Raw genomic sequence first — 8,417 nt, forward strand, 5'->3', positions numbered from 1 at the left:
TCTTCTGATATCAAATTTCTGTGGGTTTTTTTTTAATTCATATTTAACTAGCAGGGGTGCCTGGCATTGCCCAGGTGTTTAGATGTGTGGGGGTGAGGGAGGAGGTAAATCAAAACAAAGCGAAGTAATAACCCTGTTTAAATATTATATAAAAAATTAATAAAACTTCTTAAAGAAATAAAAAAAAAAAAAAGCGAACGTGATGGAAAAAAAAAAATGATTGATGTTAAAACTTCCTAGCAGGGTTCCCGGCATTTGGAAGTGTAAAAAAAAAAGGTTTGAACCTGAAGCCGGAAAAAACGTAATGGCTTGCATCGACGCTAAGGGGGTAGCGACATTGATAATGTTTGAAGTTAAACCATCAAGAAGTTAACTGAGACGTGCGTAAATTTAACGAGGTTTTAACATCATGCCACTGTGAAATGAAATCTCGCACTTAAATTTGGCTGCAAGGCAGTTTTTTTGGTTTTGTTTTGTTTCTCCAAGATGATGGGGAGAAAACCAGTCCAAATGAATAGCAATTGTCTGATATGATGGTTTTCACTGCATTGATCAAAGCTGATTTGCTTTCTGGACGTCCCCGGCGGGTAAGCTGAGAAGCTACCTTGGTTTCAATTTAGTTTTACTTTCTTTATGCCAAAAAGCCGAACAAACAAGTGACATGGCGAAATAGCGCAAATAACGAAAAAATGAACTCACAATAAAGTAGAACTGATTATTGTCATCGAAATCAGTGAAATCATCTATTTTACAAAGTTTAAGTAACAATTTTAATCTCAGCGGACAACGATCACATTTTGAGTCTTCATACATTTTTGCCATTTTAAAAAGATCGCTGCCAACCACATTTATTAACGTCAATATCTTGGAAACTAGAAATATGCATTTGGTGTCTATACTTAGATTACATAGTCAAGGAATCCAATAAGACTATTTCTGACTACATTAGACTATTTGTCTTGATACATACATGAGATATTTTCCCACCTCGGCTTTGCTCTTGGCAGAATGAAAGAAAGGCAATCAGAAATCACAACAGGCTCAGCTTTAAACTTTAGTGTAAATTTTGTTAAAGTAAAGATCCAATTGAAAAAGATGTACCATCTTTAACTTTCTGTGGAACAGAGTGGGTAACACCCAAAAAGGGTAATAGTTCATGTTTATCTTTGCATTTGCAGAATTCAAATGTCCACGCTGTTTGAAGAATAATTGCAGCAGGTCGATGTATATGAAGTGATGTCTTCCCAAGATGAATGCTGCGAGTCTGGTTGTCATGGAGTTCACTGTAAAAACCGTCTGAATGGCAGACAAATGGCAGGTCAAAATGTAGACCATAAGATTTTTCTCGGAGAGACATTATATAAGTAATGATGAAAGTCGGTCAAGTCATAGAGCACATCACTGTGCAAAGAATATAATATTTCGCCTGACATAATGACATTGGTGTTTGTAAATGATAATAACATTTCGACCCACATTAGGGCATTAATGCGTCTCAAAGAGACAAAAGGGTTTGGAGGCTCCATCCCTCAAATAAAGAGATGAGTTTTCCTAATCTATTCAGCCTGCAGTCTTGAAGAAAACTGACGTCATCTGAAACAGAAAAAAATATAGCATCAAAATATGACTCAGCAGTTAATAACACCGATCAATCTGATTGGTCAAAAAAAAAAAAAATTGTGGGCGGTCAAAGTGACCAATGAGGTGTCTGCTTATTTCTGTAGAATTTCTTACGATAGTACATTCAGATTCTTGTGTTTTTTCTTGTTTTTGTTTTACATAGGAGTCACTACTTATCAAGGCCCAGAGGCCATTTGAGGATAATGAGTGTCAAGAGGACAATACCGTAGTAATTGTTAGTAGTGGAAATTTGGTAAATTGGATTACTTAAGGGGACGGCTTATCAAGAATTAGTTTACATTGAACTTGAAGACGACCAAATTATGTTATGCTTATATTCATGTATACTGGTTATGTATGGTTATTAAACACTTACATATATTTTCTTTAATTTCCATGCTAGTGCAATAGATCTGTAGCAGCTGAAACTCGCTACAATCACAGGCAGAAGCTAATTTTCGCGACTCGAGATTTGAAATCCATTTTCTCCCTGGCTTGTCCAATCACAAGCCAGCTTTCAATCACGTGACATAGTACATAGAAGGCGAAATCTGAAACTTTTAATCCTCTTGCTCCCTGCCTTCAGCTGGCAGCACACATTAGTCTGGGGCTTTTGCCCCCCCCCCCTCTCCCAGGTCGAATATGAGTACAACAATCATAAAATGGCGACCTTCTAACTCCCATTTGTTTCCACCTGGGGTACCCAAATGAACATTCTTTATCATGTTACAGAATTGCTCTCATCGATATACTGACACATACTCATGACAACACGTAAGCACACTGAATATCTCGCCCCTTTCTTTATTTTGTAACCGGCTTCCTTCATACCGACGACTACTAGCTATAAACACGTGTAAACGGAACTGTTCTCTCCTCAACCAGCCGGCAATATATTAATTCTATCTTTACGCACGAACAATGAACTCATACTAACCTGTTTCTCTTCTACTAAAGCTACTAACAAAGATGGCAAATAAAGTTGTTTATTAATATAGAATGAAACTCCATTGCATTGTCTCTCTTTTTTTTTTCTTTTTTTTTTTTGACTCCTGTTCACCCCTTACAAAGCATATCGCCACTTGGACGTAAGGGGTTACTATTTGGGACCATGTCTAGGAAAGATTAACAAAATATTTGCTTATGTTACATTTAAACTTCTGCATATCAGTACAGCCATGGAAGCAGGCAGCAGGAAGGGAATTCCAAATTCTAGTTGGTCGAGGGAAGAAACTATTAGAATAGAAAGCTTTCTGGCATTTAGGGACAACAACAGTGAAGCGGTGAGATTTTATTGCTGAGTGGGTTTGTCGGGATATGTACATCGAGGGGGTAAAAGTGAAACAAGTTCATCAGAACACATTCCAATAAAATATTTGTAAAACAGGCACAGTGATGCAACATTGCAGCGATGGGACAGGGGCTGGAGCTTAGTTGATAAAGTGGGGCCGATTAGATTGACAACTCTTTTTTGGACTTCATCTAAGCGGAACAGACTAGTGGTAGATGCATCAGCCCAGATGTGGAAACAATACTCCATGCATGTTTTTTTTTACTTTTGTTTTTATAGGATATCCTAGAGATAATTTCTGGAAAATGAAGGATATGCAGAGTTTTTGAAAGTGGACTACATTTATTTATTTATTTTTGTTTTTACTCATGTTCATCCCTTACAAAGCATTTTGCCACTTGGATGTAAGGGGCTACTATTTGGGACCATGTCTAGGAAAGATTAACAAGATGTTTGTTTATGTTATATTTAAACTTCTGCATATCAGTACAGCCAGGGAAGCAGGCAGCAGGAAGGGGATTCCAAAGTCTAACTGTTCAAGGGAAGAAATTATTAAAATAGAAAGCTTTCTGGCATTTAGGGACATCAACAGAGAAGGGGTGAGATCTTATTGCTAAGTGCATTTGTTCTGGATATGTACATCGAGGGGTACAAGTGAAATGAGTTCATCAGAACACATTCAATTAAAATATTGTGAAACAGGATCAACGATGCAACATTGCAGAGATGGGACAGGGGCTGAAGCTTAGTTGATAAAGTGGGACCGATTAGATTGACAACTCTTTTTTGGACTTTATCTAAGAGGGAGAGACTAGTGGTAGATGCACCAGCCCAGATGTGGCAACAATACGCCATGCATGGATGAATGGTGGCCTTATAAAGGTACAGGATACTCTCAGGCGTGAGTAGTCTTCTAGCTCGATAGAGGAAACCCATCTTCTTTGCAGCAGCCTTTGCAATGTCCTCTATGTATTTGTGAGGCAGAACAAGCAAATACATTATCAGTGTTGTACATCAATTATGAGGTGTTGATACCACATCTCAGCCAAACTTGGAACTTCCAGATAAAACAACTATGCAAGCAAAGCATGTTGTCAGTTGTGCAAGGCATCAGCACTTAACTGGGCAAAGATGTGTTATTCCAAAAGTTTGTAACCTCTACGCAAATGACTAATCAGATGTAGCACAGGAACTGATCGGAATTTACGTCTCTTCTGTAACGAAACAATGAGTAAAAAGTTTCCTTCATCCATGACTAAGCAGTTTCATCGCGAGAAATCCACATTGTAGCACGGGTGGCAGAAGGAAATAAATTACGCCCGGTGCTAAAATATTGAAAATTCATCGATCGTAAAAAAAAAAAAAAAAAACTGTTGTGAAAAATGCTAACTTTAAAATGTTTGGAAATACTCAGTGAAAAGTTTTATTTATTATTAAAAGAACGGACTGAAAAATATTATATAAAAATTGTTTGTTTTGCAGTAAAAATAAATAAATAAATAAATATTATAAAATGCAAATCTATATTTCTATAAAAGTGAAAGTGTCTGTGTCCGTCTGTGTACATTTCCCTACCAAATAACTCTGTCAATTTTACGCCTACAGACTCGAAATTTGACACAAGGCACACTGAGATTTGGGGAAAGTTGTTTAATCGGTTTTCGGCCAGAAATTTTGCTGTTAAGGGGTCAATGTTCAACGATTTGACCTTTGAGAACTCTACCAAACTCCTCCGCCAATTTTGGGTCTAAACACTTGAAATTTAGATATAGATTACTTGAACAGGGATCTAACTTTATAATTCTATTTGAGCCCAAAACAATAAATGCTAAGAGGTCAAACTTTTGTGAGAAATCTGCTGTTCCAATAAGGCTAAAATATTTCTTTCATCAATTGCTTCATGGTTCTAAATCATCTCCCATGAAAGACAATTCCAGGACGGTTCTATCCAGGATTCAAGTGACAATGCTGAAGCATCACTTCTCCTCCTGAAAACCATAGATGTGAGCCTCATCTTGCATTGTTTTTGCCTTACAACTGCATTCCCAAACAAGGAAATTGGTAAAACTGCTACATTCTTCACTTTTTGGTTTTATTTTATTTCAATCGAAGTTCTCAGAAACCAAGGGCCCCGCTACTTTGGGCTAAAACTTGAACTCTATATGAAATACATAAAAACTTGAACTCTATATGAAATATATAGATATTTGAATGTTCCATTAAAGTTCTTTATTTCTCAAACACTGAGTTAGTAAAAGAATTGAGACCATAATCCCCCCCCCCAATTAAATATTTTCATATGTTGTAGTATAACTTTAGTTTTGGTCTTATTGGATTCCAGGACAAAGAATTTATCTAGTCTGGTGGAGTATCCAGCTTCGTGCTATTACTTAAGATAACATCACTTGGAAAAGTTGCAAAATTCCTTGCAAAAGCTAATGTGGGTTAGCTATAGAAAGAACAGATTATTCTGGCAAAGGATACTATATTATTTTGAATATTTGGTCAGGGTTTACTTGTAGGACAAATTATCCTCATGCCAGATTGTTCTCACAAACCCCTGTACAGAGAGACCTTAGACATTTGGTAATAGTGTCTAGTAGGCATTCATTGTCTGAGCATGTCATATAAGAGAGTGCTCTTTTTTAATTCAATTTACAACCCAAACAAGGCACAGTCCCACTTTGAAGTAGGGGGCTACTATCAGGGGCATAAGTTGCAGGGGTATTATGAAGGGAGATGAATAGCAAATGACTAATAATGTCTGTTCACATTACACTTGAACTTCTGCATGTCAGTACAGTTGGGAAAGCAGAATCCCGGAAAGGAGTTCCAAAGTCTAGCAGTTCCGGAGAAGAAACTATTGGAGTAGAAGGCTTTCTTACACCTAGGGATCTCTACTGTGAAGGGGTGGGATTTAGCTGCTTGTCGGGTTTGTCGGCAGTATTCACATTGAGGGGATACAAGTGCTTGTAGTTCGTCAGAGCATTCACCATTAAAGTACTTGTAGAACAGGCAGAGGGATGCAACATTTCGTCGATGGGACAGAGGCTGAAGCCTAGATGACAGTTCAGGACCTATCAGGTTGGCGACTCTCTTTTGAACTCTGTCAAGGAGTGAGAGACAAGTAACAGATGCACCAGCCGAAATGTGACAACAATACTCCATACATGGGCAAATGGTGGCCTTAAAGAGGTACAGCATACTATCAGGTATAAGTAGTGTTTTAGCATGGTAGAGAGAGCCCACCTTCTTCACAGTAGCCTTGACAATGCTCTCAATGTATCTATTACAAAATACTGTTAGAAACTCGCTCAATATATATTACCGTGACATAGGCTGACATATATTCAGCGGGTTTTTAACAGTATTTTGTAGATTTTTTTTATTTTTAACTCCTTTTTCACACCTTACCGTGTTCAATAGAGTCGGGCACCATTTTTAATTTTCCAATACATTGCTAAACACTGTATGTGTTTTGAGCTGAATGCACATGTTACATTAAATAAAAATACTAAAAACTTATCCAGTTAGGTAGAAAAGTAACTTATCTTGCCTTTCATAACATTTATTTGTTATATATTTGTTTTTTCACAACTTTTTCGCATCTGTGTATGGTAATACAAACCCGAAAATTGTCAAAACAAAAACAATTTCTTAAAACACAACATTGCTACATGGCTTCACACACGAAACAAGAAAACATAAAGAACATTTTTAGTTTTGACATTTCTCTAAATTAAGTCTTTTTGAAATAATATATAAAATATATTAAGAAGTGTTGAAACTAACAGGTTTTTTGAAATAGAGTATTTCTGTATAGTTTCGTGTTTGGTTTCATGCTTGAAATATCATTTTTATGGGAGGAAGGGCGACAACGCATGAGATGCAGCTACAGGAGTCATGATATGAGCTCCATTTTTTATTCTTCTGAAAAACCCGCCTAAACGTAAGTGGTTCTATATTTAAAACTCTGTTCCTTAGAGAGTTCGCTAAGGGGAGGTAACTGTTCATACTATCACACCCTCCTTCTTTCAATACTTCGATAAAAAAAAAAAATAGAAAAAGGAAAATCGTAATAAACCGATAAGACAAAATCAAAGATAAATAAGAAAAGTCAATCAGTAATTGTTTCATCTCTAATTCTTTTTTGGGGTGTGATAATACGTCCAGATCTGGTGGTTGTATGGTTGTCTGAGTCTGTTACCCCATAGCGTATTTTTTAACAGGTGACTGTTGCCTTTGTGTGTTGTTTGTTTCTATACTGGATGAACAGCCTCTGGCAAGCTCCTGGGAAACCTCAGTGGTGTGTACCTCTGGACGTTATGTGCTTCTGGGGGGGGGGGGTCTACTCTTAGGTGCTGACGATTTTGACGCAGTTTTTCCGGAAGGGGTCTGTACTATGTACGACCTTGGTTCTCGGCCCATTTGTGTGAAAAAATGCAGGGGACCACTCGCCTGCTTCTTTATCTAACACACATACAGGTTGTCCGATGTGCAGTCTGGGCAGATCTTTTGCATGTTGATCGTGGTACATCTGATTTTCTTGCCTCTGATGCAGTCGTGCCATTATCTTCTCCTTGTTAGTGTTCTGGTTGATGCATTTGACTGGGATGTTCCCAGCTAGCTTCCTTTGGTATAGGGGTTCCCCTGGTGATGGAATAGCATGATCTAGAAGAGTCAAACGAAGGCATAGTAATACCATGTCCAAGTCACGATCACTTGAAGCAGCTTTTTTGAATGCAGATTTCATTGCCTGGACACAGCGCTTTGCAAAGCCATTTGACTGCGGAAACCTGTGTGAAGACATGTGATGTTCAAAGCCCCATTCTTTTGCGAATTGCTTGAAATAAATAGAGCTGAAGTGTGGACCATTGTCACTTATCACTCTCTCTGGAATTCCTTGTTCTCCAAATATTTGCTTGGTATGTTTGATAACTTCATGACTGGAGAACTCCTTTAGCAATCTCACAATGAGCAAAAGTTGAGACCGTCAATGTGAAATAAATCAGTAGCCACTATCTGCCATGGCCTCACCGGAATCTTGTGGGGCATCAGGGGTTAAGCACTGCGCTTTTTGGTGCTGCTGTACCATGTTGTCTATGTCTTTGTTAATGTGCCAGAAAACAACGTTTTGCTTGGAGTTTACATTTCTCCATCCCCTGGTGTCCATAATGTATTTTCTGTTATACCTCTTGTGCATTGATTTGGGTATTATTATTTAGTTTGATTTTAATAATGTGCCGTTTTCGATGGACAGTTCATCCCAATAGGGCCAAAAAGGTCTCATATTTTTGTCTACTTCTGTGAGGGTGTCGGGCCAACCTGTTAAAATAATCTCCCTCAATTCACATAGTGTGGTATCCTCATTTGTTGCTTGGTTTAACTGAGCCAGTTTTTGGGGTTGAAAATTGAACAAAATCTACCCTCAGGTCCAAGTCAATGGCTTCTTTAGCTTTTTTGTTTGGTAGCCTTGAGAATGCATCCACCAGCGCCATATCTTTCC

Source organism: Euprymna scolopes, chromosome 45 (genome assembly GCF_053919585.1).
Source record: "Euprymna scolopes isolate OS-2025 chromosome 45, ASM5391958v1, whole genome shotgun sequence".
Classification (NCBI taxonomy): domain Eukaryota; kingdom Metazoa; phylum Mollusca; class Cephalopoda; order Sepiida; family Sepiolidae; genus Euprymna; species Euprymna scolopes.